Here is an 11,583-nt window from a genome sequence, read left to right on the forward strand (position 1 = left end):
ACATTCAGTAATAACTGAATTGTATATAGATTTTGATTGCTCTTAAAGCACAGGAGCCAGAAACAAATGATCTTGTCTGTTGCTGCTTTTCCAGTTTCCCCTGTACAGAAACTCAATCCACTTGCCCTCGGGCATTAGCATTTGTCTCACAAGCTGATTTCCATCTTCATGCCTATTTCTTTTGCTCTCCTAGGTCATTGTTCCGGTCCCTCAACTGTGACACATTCCTTATCTTTCTGTCTGCAGCCCTCATCCTTAGGTTGTCCCACTGGAGGTTATGTCTAGAGCTCACATCTTCCAAGCATCTCTCCAAGCCTCTTTTGCAACCAGGTCCGCTTCTGTAAGTCTCTCATCCCTTTCCCTAGCCGCCTCTTGTCTCCAGATTCCCTTCTTCTCCACTAGATGTCTTCCTATTATGAATGCCTTTCTTCGGTAAAAGGCTCTGTCCAGGTGACCCAGACATTTTGCCAATGGAAAATACAGAAGAGGGAAACTAGCTAAAGGCACACCCTTGACTGAAGTTAAAAGTGTTTGACTTATGCTAGGAAAAAAGATTTAATTTATCTTCAACTTAAAGGGGCTTTAATTTTCCCAGATATTGGTCCTATCAAAACCAAAACAAAGTAAGGAAGTCAAGAGAATGATCATGCCATGCCTGAGATAAAGGAAGCACAAATAAAGAAACAGACATAACTCAAGCTGCAGCAAACCCTGCAGGACCTCACTGGGATGAGCTCCTTCAGTTGTTACACCGACTTGTATTCTTTACTAAAAAAGGGAATACACTAAAATACTAAGGAATTTTACACTAAAATACTAGGGAATCAGGACTTACATGTTTAAAACAGATATTATGGCCTCAGTCGACTTAAACTGACTCAAGTTACAAGCTTTGCTTGTCTTGTAACTCTCACATGGACTCAGAATTCTATTTACATTTTTAGAAAATCAGCCCTGGACTCTTCAATTCAAGGTGATTTAGGTTGAAGCATGCTTTAAAAATGCTGCTGGGAAGTCTGTGAGTGACTGTTTGGCTGTGCTGCTGATGGCAGCATGAAACCTTGCTCTGTGGCCTTTGTGGCCCCTGACTGTGCCCAAAAAGCCTCTAGGCAACCTGCAGCTGCCAGTCTGCCCAGGGAACTCTAACATCTCTCTGGCTGCTAATGCTGAAATTCAGTTCCTTTTCTAGTCTGTTTCTTCTCCCCAATTTCATTTCTCACATGCATACCCAGGTCCCTCTATCACTGTACCCTGCACGTGAGGGAGGATGTCACTCTCAGAGATTTCCCTTCTGTTTGAAGTAAAATGTTTACTACAAGCTTAAATCACCAGTGCTGCTCAGCTGATACACATTGGCTGGAGAGTAGGGAGTGAAGCAGATTAGAAATGACGTGCAGGTGAAAACCCAGGCTAGAATAAAAAGGGAGCATACTCAGTTACATTTTCACACTAAACGTTATTGGTCAAAGCAGAGATAAAACCAAAGCCAGGCACACTAGGAAATTTGACTGACAGATTAAAGCAGCCTTACATGCTGTAAATATTAGACAAATACAACAATAAATCTGTATCTGTAACAAAAAGGGCAGTATAACTACCTTTGATCAGTGAGAAGGTATACAACATTCTTTCATGTTCTTCAAAGGCAAAAAAGATGTTTTATTTACCTAATGTCACTTATACCAGTGTTTGCTCTACCAGAGCAAGATCTAGAAGTATTTCTGCTTGTGTGGAGCACAGTGAAAGATAAGAGCCCATAAAGCAGTCAGATGATCTGACTCCGAGCCATATGTTAGCCCGTTGGTAGGAACAGAACAACACAGGGGATTTAGACCAAAGTCTGCAAGCAGAGCAGACATAAACCAGAACCAGGTGTGCCCCTATGGGCTGATCTCCTGTAGTATTGATCCTTCTTCAATATTGTGTTGACATCAGTGGGCTTTCGGTGTGAGCATGCCCAGTTGGCTCTTTTGGCAGTTATTAACTGCACGCTGTTGAGAGGTGTATGAAAGGCAAGACTTTTTGCCGGATTGTCAGACCCCCCAGCTCAGTGTGGAGCTGAAATGTGCTTTGGTCTGCGTATGACTGAGGTCAGAACAAAGCTCACAAGCTCTGATGTCCTTACCTGGGTTTCACTGTGTTTCTGGCTCAAGAAAAACACCCCTGAAATCAGCATATGATTTGTTTTTCGATTTTTTCCTTAAAAAAAAATAATTAGACAGTACATACTCTTGGGGGCAAACGCTGAATGAATGTATGAAGCTTACAATGACATTAGAAGAAACGATATAGGGGAATAAAATACTGAGCAACTCTGACAGGGTTTTATTTTGTGGTCATAGCGCCCCCCTGAGGTACTTTTTATCCAGACAGCCGCGTGGCTCCCCATGATTTTTAAGCTTATTTATTTATACAGCAGCAGGCATAAACCCTAAAGATCCAACTTTTTGCCCTAACCCTGACGTGTTCTGCTCTTTGTGCAGCTCGGTGTGCTCCCGGAGAGCTTCAGTTTCCGTGGGTTGTGGCGAGGCGCGGGTGGCGTGTCCGCGCACGGCGCCGCCCGGCCGCCTGGGCTCCCGTTACACGCTCCCGCAGCACCCCTTAGCGGCCAGGCCACCTCCGGAGTCACTGCTTCCCGGGAGGCCGTTTCGGTCACCAAGCAATGTTTCTGTTTTTCGGTGACACAAGAAGAAGGAGCGTGCCTGGAGCTGGTGGCACAAAGGTGCCCCCGCAGCGCTCACCGACCTCACCCTGCCCGGCTTGCCGGCCTGGGTCTGTCCCGGGAGTGAGGCCAGCCCGCACCTCATGCCCAGGCACCGGGTAAGTGGCCCTGGCCTGCATTAGCATTTAAGATGCGATGTTTTGTTCTTTTCCTTTCAGTAACAGCAGTTCAATGTTCAGTAAGAGGTACCAATTGATCTGATTAACATCACTCACCTACAAGAAATCTGTGCTAGCTCAGACACCCTATTAGGACTGAGAATCTGGGTGAACTAGATTACAGTGCTATACTTTCGCTTGAAATACAATGTCCATTCTCAGCAGCAGACATCTGTTTTTATGCAAAGAGTCATTCTGTCTCACTCAGGATTGAGCCAAAGCCCACTGAGGTCACTGGAAGCCTTTCTCCTGCCTTGCTTTCCATGCTGATAGATCAGTACTTTATAAGCACACTTGTAGATATTGGCCTAGCCTGTTCAGAGGAATTCAAGCAACCATAATACTGTATCCTTTTTCTTCAAGAAATTGTTTTAAGCTGTACATTCTTCAGGGCAGGAACTAAATTTTTCAGTACTTGCAGTGCTAACATAAGTCATTAAACAGCAGTAATACTAACCAGACATCCCTACGCTTGTGTTAATAAGTCTTCCAAGAAGGTGGCTTCACATCTCAGTATCTCTGATGTGGCATAAATGTTCTTGTCTCCATGGAGGGACACTTGCCCCAGAGGCCTTAATGATGACATCTGACCACATCCTGAGCCTGGCCAGCATCAGTGCTCAGCCTAGATCACTCCCCTTCTGCTGCTCCAGCTCAGGCACCTGACTCACCCTCTGCCTCTCTCATTCTCGACCCTTCCCCTCCTCCCTCAGCCCCCAAGTATGCTGTAGTCAACGTCAAAGCAAAAATCCCTTTGTCTTCTTCCTTTCCTTTGCCAAGTATTTTTGTATTTATATGCTTTTAACGTTATTTCTTTCCACTAGTTACTTGCATTGCAAATCCTAGGTCACATATCTGTTTGAAGACAGTGAGCAGAACTTTGACATCCATTTATTTAATTTTCGTTGAGCTATTCACTGAAGCTACTTTTCCTGCACAACTTCACACTGTGCTTACTATGCAGCAAGGTCTTGCATTAGAAGCATGTCTTCTTCTAGGTCACAGCATCTCAGCAAAATCTCTCTTTGTACTGAAATAGGCCTTTATCATCTCAAGCAGCAGCCAGCATAATTATTTGGCCACACAGAATTCTGCCATCCTTGACATTTCTAAAAGGTTCTCTGGGAAAATCCAGTAGATTTTTATTCTGTTCACAGGGAGTAACAATCCTAGTTGCCTCCATACTTCAGGGAAGTACGAACTGAAGTAGGTCTACCTCCAGTAGATTTTACACTCTCCCCTTGTGCCAGCAAAGCTATCAGGTTGAGATTTCAGCATGTAAAGCTGTGTTTGACCTTGCTCCACACTCCTTTGCTCTATACCATTCAGCTCTAAAGTGTGCAGAGTAGCAGAGAGAAGAGAAGGGGAGAGAGGAATGTAATAGCCCTTTTGGGCCAGCTGCCCTTCCTGTGTTTTTCTTCACTGAGCAAATAGCTAGTAATGCTAGCCAGACCTTTTTCATTCAGCTTTCTTTCTTGGCAACAACAACAAGAAAAACCAAAACAAACCAAAACCAAACAACAACAACAAAAACCCAACCACAAAAAAACAAACCAACTCTCCTGCCCGCCCCCTCCCCCCACCCCCCAAAAAAAGAATCAAACTCCCCAAAAAAGCCAACTTTGACAGCCAGAACTGTTTTACATGTTGTTGGATTTTCTGTTCATTTGCTACAGATTTTCATGAAAAATGCCCAGATTCACTTAGATTTGAAACACCGTAGAAGTTTAGATAGCTTTAGTTAGAAACATGCTTTACATAAACATTTCAGTTAATCTTGTTTTTAATAATTTTTGAAAGGTTAAAATACAGCAAAATCGGCGTAAGAGGCTTTGGTCAGAAGTGTGTGTTGCTATTAATCTCTCAGCTTCCTGAGCAAGCTGGCCAGGAATTTGAATGTAAATGACAAATACTGTTATAAAATGGGGACCTAAGTGTTTAAGTGTGGATGTAGGTACCTAGCTTTAATATCCAAGACTGAAAATGTGGTTTAGAAAGCTCTCATTGTCTCACAGCTGTCCCAGGAGGTGCAGGGGGATGTCAAGGGGCAGTTTACACCAGATGTCTGCCATGCTTCTGCTGCAGCCACAGACAGTGACTGATAGTCTGTCTCACTTCGGAAAAATCTTAGCTGTAACATTGAACTCTGCCTTCACCCCCAGAAACCCAAATGTACCAAGATATACACTACCATGGCTTAAAGAACGTGCATAGGGGTCTGCAAGTATGCCTTTAACCAAGAAAACTCTTAAAAAAAAAAAAAGAAAAAAAAAAGGACAATTGGCCCTTTACATACAATTTATGATTAATTTGTGGTTCTGGACATGCTATTATGATGGAAAGATGAGAGAACACAGCCGAATAGCCAAAGAGACCATTTGCAACCTCTGTTTCTCTCCTGTGTTTTAGGAGGACTGACATTTTCTGAAGTGCATACTGCAGTCACGGTCAAGGACAATCCCATCAGCTGCTCTGTCAGCAGAGCACTCCTCACTCCTACAGCACTTTCATGCAGTTACCACAGACCAGTACATTGCAAATAAATTTTTCAGGCAAGCTGCTACATCACATTCTTTCTTTTGTGGGTGGTCCTTGAGAAAAGTAGGGCCCTGTCTGTATTACCAGTCTTGATAACAGGCTGTTTACAACATTAGGATTCAATGGTTTAGATTTCACACACACACACACACACGCACACACGCGTGCGCGCACACACACACACCCCCCCTTGCTTTAGATTGCTTGTCTAGACAGATTTTGATCTCCAATTTTTGTGAAAGTAAAGCTTTGATTCAGTTACTGATATAATCTAGCGATTGAATACATCATATTGCTAAAAGCAGTCTTACACTACGTAGTTCTGGTACTCAAAGATTCACTGTTTGCACCCCACAACTGTAAATCGTTTTAGCTTGGAACCTCTTTACTAAACAAGCAGTAATTTGGGCCAAAAAAAAGAAAAACAGTCAAAATTAAAAAAAAAAAAACAACTCCCTAACTCTATACTGGCCTACACATTCAAAACCCTTACTGAATGCTTGCACTATAATAACCAAAACGACCCTGAAGTTCAAAAAAATCTGATTTTCTACAAACTAGGGCCTTTATTGAACCCAGTTTCAAGGTATCCAAGCTGCTGACACTTTGGCATCACACCTGGGCGACCATACACATACATACACACAGGGGCAAAGCAGGGGATGTAATCAGTGTGAGCATATGAAAGAAAAAAAATGAGACTCCTAAAATGTTTTGCTTTGTGTGCTACATCATAGTTTCAAATCCCATTTGCTTGTTTCCATAGGTCCAGCGCTTTTCTTTCTACCTCCCTTCTGCTAACTGATCACTCAGTAAAACAGGAGGTTTAGTTCCATGCAGTAAAATCCTCAAATAAACCTTTTTTGGGAACAACTGTTGGTACAACACACTCCTGAAGGCCTGCCATCCAGTGCTCTTCACTTAACACTTTTGCACTGCCACCAGTTGTCTCAGGTTCACAAACAAAACAGTGGCTCCTCAACATCCCTGGCACCTGGACTGTGAGGAAGGTGGCCACAGCCAAGGGTCTTGTGCCATGATGGTGCCAGAGCAGAGGGGAACTGGAATCGATGGTGGCCCTTTCTGCTGCCTGCCCCCATGGGCAGGCAGGTTTTGGTTTTTTTCCACCAAATGGCCCTGGTTAGGGCCAAAATTGGCATATAGTGGGTAGGTAGTTACTGAAGTGGCCCCAAGAAGCTCAGGCCCCACTAGATAGAGCTCTTCTTCCAGCTGAAGGGAACATGACATGCCGAGATGTCCTGTTGCTTGGGACTGGTACTGTTTAATATCTTCATCCATGACATAGGCAGTGGGATTGAGTGCACCCTCAGTAAGTTTGTGGATGACACCAAGCTGAGTGGTGCAGCTGATACACTTGTGGGAAGGGGATGCCATCCAAAGGGACCTTGACAAGCTCAAGTGGTGGGCCAATGTGTACCTCGTGAAGTTCAACAAGGCTAAGTGCAAGGTCCTGCACCTGGGTTGGGGCCATTTTCAGTATCAGTACAGACTGGGGCATGAATGGTTTGAGAGCAATCCTTCAGAGAAGGACTCAGGGATACTAGTAGATGAAAAAATTACATATGAGCTGGCAATGTATTATTGCAGCCCAAAAAGCCAACCATATCCTGGCCTGCATAAAAAAAGGACCATGGCCAGCATGTCGAGGGAGGTGATTGTCCCCCTCTATTGCACTCTCGTGAGACCTCACATGGAGTACTGCATCCAGTTCTGGGTCAGTAGAAGAAAGACATGGACTAGAGTGTGTCAAGAGGAGGCCCACAAAAATGGTCAGGGGGCTGGAACAACTTCCCTGTAAAGAAAAGGTGAGAGGGTTGGGGTTGTTCAGCCTGGAGAAGAGAAGACTCCAAGGAGACCTCATTGTTGTCTTTCAATATGTAAAGTGGTCTTATAAGAAAGACAGAGATAAACTTTCTACAAGGCCCTGTAGTGACAGCACAAGGGGTGATAGTTTTAAACTGAAAGAGGCTAGATTTAGATTAGATATAAGGAAGAAATTCTTTACTGTGAGGATGGTGAGACACTGGCACAGGTTGCCCAGAGAAGCTGTGGATGTCCCATCCCTGGAACTGCTCAAGGCCAGGCTGGATGGGGCTTTGAGAAACCTGGTCTAGTAAAAGATGTCCCTGCCCATGTCCCTCCCCCAACAGGGGAGTTGACTAGATGATCTTTGAAAATCTCTTCCAACCCAAACCATGCTGTAATTCTGTGATTCTGTTACCCTGGTGAGAGGAGGCATAAACCTCCATTTAAGGCCCAGCCAGCAGCTTTTCCTCAGACTCCCAGTTGGAGTCAGGCTATAAACATATGAGCACAGCAGGGTTTGGGTCTAGGTGATTAGCCATTATTTTTGTTAATTAATTTGATGATATTTGACATTCCCAGCCCTGGGGCTCCCTGGTGGGCCAGATGTGCAGCTGGGGCTGAGGAGAGGCAGATGGTGTTTGCCTTGACATGACCCTCCATCCCCTCAGTGGCTTAGGGCAGGTGCTTCACCTCTCTGCACCTCTCCTTCTCACTCTGTAAAACAGGGGTAACACCGAGTCCTTCCATGAAGTCCATGGAGAGCCACCGCTTCAGTGTGCAGGTGTTTTTTACTGCTATTAGCAATGTCTTATCACGAAACAGGAAATCCCATGCAAAGGGTACTGAGTGGAAGCAGAAGGCCTGACCTGCTGGTCTGCCCCTCCATCTTCTCCCCAGGCAGACAGTGCTGGGAAAAGCTCTGACTTTTTCCCTGGTTTCTGTTTCCCATCAGCCAGGTCCAAGCTTAGCAGCAAGAGAAGATGATACAACTTTTGAGCTGTTTGTTGGGCACTCAGAGTGGACATGTGGCTTACAAAGGGGAAGGCACGATTGCTTCTCCTCTAGGCTTACATGCTGATGGCTGATCCACTCACCAACATCTCCCAAGGGCCAAAGAAGAAGAAACCTCACTTTGCAGCCTTACATTAGTGCATTGTCAGAGACAGCCCCCTGAAGACTGCAAGTCAGCAAGATCCTAGCCTAATTTTGTGCAAATAATGAGCTAAAAGTTCAAAACATGGCTACTTTTAACAGAGTACCCACACAAGAGCAGTGACTCACAAGATCCTCCTGTTCCTCAAGAGAAAGAAATCTGTGCTGAAATACTGATCACTCAGCTTCAGTAACAGCATGCACAACCATAAACAAACGTGAGACAAGAAGTATGGAAATGTCACTATAGATTACAGGACTTGTAAACCTTGGAAGCCAAGTCTCCATTGCTCACTAATCTCTACGTGTGCCAATGATACTTCTGTGTTACTGGGGTCCCTGTATGTCATATAAGCTGGTATTTGTCTCCAGTGGCAAATGTACAGATCTTTTGTTACTGTAGGGAGGGTGAAAGAGGTGTTCTTTAACCCGAGCTAGGTATCTTATATGAAAATCAAAGCGAAAACAAGGAAATCTGTAGCTGTATTATGTAGTATCGTGACAAGCTGCAGGCAAGGGAGTCCTCAGGTTTGCTGCTTCTGCCACTGAACCCCCTAAGTGACCCTGCCCTGCCCTGAGCCAAGTACGAGCAGTCACTTCCCTGTACGAGTTGCTTCAACCTGCTGGGACTACTCATATGTGTAAATCAAACACACGTAAGGGCAGCCTGTGGGCAATGCCTCAGAATGTGTTTGGAATGGAGAAACACGGGAAAGAGATGTGAGTTGCATTTCGTGCTGTATCTGAGAATGTATTGCTTGAAAATATGCGTCCATGGAGAAATGAGCACTTCTACCAACAGCAAACACAAACTCTGCATTCCACACTCAGGCCTCCTATTGAATGTGTACTTCCCCAAGGGACTTCAGCTTTTGGCCTACATGTAATGTATATCTTATATCATATTCCATACTTACTTGCTGCACAGCTGCACAAATATCACACTTAGGTGAACATAGTTTAATCACTTGAAAGAATCATCTTTATGGAGTGATGAACAAACCATTCCTATTCTTTGCTTTTCAAACCAGCAATGCTGAAACATCCAGCACAGATGTCTCATTTTCACTTCCAGATGTTTTCTATATTGGGTGGTAATATTCAGTAGTAGTTTTATTTGAAGTATTACTTTATATTAAGGCATGAAATACCTTAGAGTATAGAATATAGGCCATAGAGAAATATAGAGACCATTTAATTAAAAAGGGTATGAGATGTAATGGGCGTATAGTGCAAAAAGGGTTTTAAAAAAATTTCTACAGCCATAGAAAGAAATGGTTTCCTGTTCCAAAGAACAGCATGTCATCATTTGATGATGAGACACAACCTAAGAGAAATTAACTGAAAAATATTTTGAAAAGACTGAACTGATTTCATCCTCTAAGAATCAGTGATATGTTTACTCCTGAACCACAGAATTGGTTTTAAAAAAAAAAACCTTCATCCACTACTTTAACTTCTAATGACAACTAAGAGAATCAAGAAAGAAATGTCTCCCTCACTCCTTCCTTAAAAACCAGCAAACCTATCTTGAAATATACACTTCCACATGCACAAAGTGGAAGTTAAAACTTTGACTTACAGACCATTAAAACTAGTAGGCGAAATTTCTTTTTGGGGGCAGAGGTGATATTTATTAAGCTTTATCCCCTGCAGATGTAGTTGCAGCTATTTTGACTCAGGGAATTCAGGAAAAATGTTCCACACAGGGATGACGTCCGAGGTAAACACTGCTGCTGCAACATTGCTATGCTCCCACATTTCAACATTTTTTCTACAGTCCTTCAGGAGGAAGGTTCAGATATTATTTTTATTCAAAGACAGGATTTCATTTTCTGCAGTCTAAAGACTCATTTAAAAACCCATCTCAAGGGAGGAATAATAATGTTGACACTGACATAATTTTATCAAGATCCATGTTTCTAGTGTTGTAATTAAAGCACCAAACTATAGAATCATGCCATTATGTATGAACTGGAGCTTAGCCTCTTACATATATATAAAATAAATGGTTTTGGGGTTGGGTTTGTTGAGGGGTGGGGGGTGAGGTGTGGTGGGGCATAGAAAAAGCACTGAGCAAGTGAATTTCAAAGGTTCAAAAAAATCTAAACCATAAATATAGAATACTTGGAGCATACTAAAATTTCACCATTTTAGGTGTGAACTAAGTCTTTTTTTTTAATAGTGGGTTTTAGCAATACAGATCTCTAAGTGAGTACTTCTCTATTTCCAGTTCTGACCTGAAAGAAGAAAGAATGTAATTTCACTGAATTCAGTGGCAGGACCTGTGAAACCATTTGAATAAGGCAACTTTTGTATGACGGTTTGTAGACCTGGATCTAATCTGATTTTACTGCAGGAAAGATGCATATCATTTTACATATCACAATTTTCATTATTTCAGTTTGGATATCTCAGCACAATCCTTAGTTGTTCTTTTTGAGAATTACAGCAACAAGTATAGGAGGCATGTGCAGAATGTTGGCTGTATTATAAGTCTTTGTGGTGTGGCCTATATATATCACTACTTGAATGCAGCAGACAGAAATTTCTGGAGCCATTAAGTTACATTTTGAGATTCCTCTCCATCCTATGTGGCAAAGATTACATAGACTTTTCCTCACATTTGGCCAAAACCCACCAACATATACTTACTTTTACTAATACTGGCTTTGCTATCTTAATGCAGCTTTACAAAAAAAGCTTTTTGAAATGCAGAAGTAAAATAAATCTGAAAAGTGAGAAGGTGCATTAAAATGCCTGATTTTTAACAAACAGAATTACATCTGATTTTAGAACAGAGCGGAATGGAATGGAATGGAATGGAATGGAATGGAATGGAATGGAATGGAATAGCTCCAGTTGGAAGGGACCTACAACGATCGCCTAGTCCAACTGCCTGGCCACTTCAGGGCTGACCAAAAGTTGAAGCATGTTATTAAGGGCATTGTCCAAATGCCTCTTTTTAAGGCACTGACAGGCATGGGGCATCGACCGCCTCCCTAGGAAGCCAGTTCCAGTGTTTGACCACCCTCTTGGTAAAGCAATGCTTTCAAAAGTCAAGTCAGAACCTCCCCTGGCACGGCTTTGAACCATTCCCACATGTCTTGTCACTGGATCCCGGGGAGAAGAGCTCAGCACCTCCCTCTCCACGTCCCCTCCTCAGGAAGCTGTGGGGAGCAATGA

The sequence above is a fragment of the Falco cherrug genome, chromosome Z, assembly GCF_023634085.1.
Source record: "Falco cherrug isolate bFalChe1 chromosome Z, bFalChe1.pri, whole genome shotgun sequence".
Taxonomy (NCBI): Eukaryota; Metazoa; Chordata; class Aves; order Falconiformes; family Falconidae; genus Falco; species Falco cherrug.